At 48.1% G+C, this 2,067-nt stretch overlaps 1 pseudogene; it reads left to right on the plus strand.

The window, feature by feature from the left end:
• Nucleotides 1-407: 407 nt before the first annotated feature.
• LOC127185923 (Y-box-binding protein 1-like) lies at nt 408-1,474 on the plus strand (annotated as a pseudogene).
• The last annotated feature ends 593 nt before the right edge of the window (nt 1,475-2,067 follow it).

Genomic DNA, 2,067 nt, shown 5'->3' on the forward strand with positions numbered 1-2,067 from the left:
ACCTCTGCCTCCCGAGTGGTGGAATTAAAGGTGTGCACCACCATGGCCTGACAAAGGAGACTCCTAATGGTATTAATAGCAAGGACAGCAGGCACCCTCACCTTGTTTGTGACATGAATGGAAATTACTCTAGAACTTCAACTGAATTCTATTTAGAACTTTCAACCATATCCAGGATCTTTATGTCTATATTTGTGAGACTCTTCTTATCTTACCTTCATTTCCTTCTATGAGAGTCCGAGTTGTGACATCAAGTTGTCATTTTTGAGTTAGTTTGATTGGTAGTGGGAACCAAGAGCAAGCCAGAGAGAGCCCTGAGGGCCCCACGGCCCTGGCGGCCTAGTCAACATCAGACCCTGGAGGGGCCTTGGCCTTGACTGCAGGCCGCAGTTGCCACCACCTCAACTATGAGCAGAAAGGCCAAGACACAGCAGTCGCTGCCCACCACCCTCACCGCCGCCCTCAGTGCAGCAGCCACCAAACCCAGATGCAAGGAGAATGGCACAGGGAGTGGAGGCACAGGGGGCCCCACATCGGAGGCACCCGCCCGCCAGGACAAGAAGAAGGTCACCCAGACCAAGGTTTTGGGAACAGTAAAATGGTTCAATCTAAGGAACGGATACGGTTTCATCACAAGGAATGACACCGGGGAAGACGTATTTGTGCACCATACGGCCATAAAGAAGAACAACCCCAGGAAGTACTTTCACAGTGTAGGAGATGGAGAGACCGTGGAGTTTGATATTGTTGAAGGAGACAGGGGCGCGGAGGCAGCAAACGTTACAGGTCCTGGTGGAATCGCTGTTCAAGGCAGTAAATACGCGGCAGACCGGAACACACGCTGTGCAGATCAGAGGGGTCCTCCACGCCATCACCAGCATAAGTGCCAGAACAGCTAGAGTGAGGAAAAGAGTGAGGGAGCGAAAAGCTCTACTGAAGACCAGGCCCCACAGCGCTGGCCATTTCCTCAGCGAGGGTTCGCACCTTTTGCTTTGCGGAGACGCTGTGGGCGCCCACCACAGTATTCCAGCCGCCCTGGGCAAGGAAAAGTGATGGAAGGTGCTGACAAGCAGGGTGCACGAGAGCAAGGCAGACTAGTGAGACGGAATATGAATCAGGGCTACACACCAAGATCCCGCAGGGGCCCTCCTCTCCAAAGACAGCCTAGCGAGGACCACAAGGAAGGGACAAGGAACATCAAGGAGCCTCTGAGACCCAAGGTCAGCAGCCACCTCAAGGTCGGCGTGGCCGCAACTTCAAGTACAGATGCAGACACCCGGAGACCCCTAAACCACAAGATGGCAAAGCGACAAAGGCAGCAGATCCACCAGCTGAGAATCCGCAGGCTCCCCAGGCTGAGCAGGGCGGGGCTGACTAAATGCAGGCTAACCATCTCTACAATCAGCCGGCTTGGTCATCCAACCAGGAAAAATGAAAATGAAATTTGAGCCACAAGAAGAGAACAATGATTAGATCTGAAGACCTTAAATGTGCTTGCTTTTCCCTGTTGACCAGATACTCTAGAACTATCTGCATTGTCTATGCAGCATGGGTTTTTATTATTTTTCATAACAATGTCTTTTTTTTTTTTGTAATGGCAAACATGATTTTTTTCAAGGCCTGGTTTTTCTCAATCCACCTTTAATGGTTTTAAAATTGTTTCATATCTGGTCAAGTTGAGATTTTTAAGAACTTCATTTTTAGGGGCTGGAGAGGTGGCTCAGAGGTTAAGAGCACTGTCTGTTCTTCCAAAGGTCCTGAGTTCAATTCCCGGCAACCACATGGTGGCTCACGACCATCTACAATGAGATCTGGTGCCCTCTTCTGGGGTGCAGGCACATATGCAGGCAGAATACTGTATAATAAATAAATAAATCCTAAAAAAAGAACTTCATTTTTAATTTGTAATAAAAGCTTACAACTTGATTTTAAAAAGTCAACAAACTGAAAACACCTGTTCACAAAGGTCTTAAATTAAAAAATGAATAAATGAAAAACAGTTCCTAAAGAAAGTAGGTTGTACTTGTTAATAGTTCAAATACCCATGTGGCCAATGTGTGACACTGC

This window comes from Acomys russatus, chromosome X, assembly GCF_903995435.1.
Source record: "Acomys russatus chromosome X, mAcoRus1.1, whole genome shotgun sequence".
Classification (NCBI taxonomy): domain Eukaryota; kingdom Metazoa; phylum Chordata; class Mammalia; order Rodentia; family Muridae; genus Acomys; species Acomys russatus.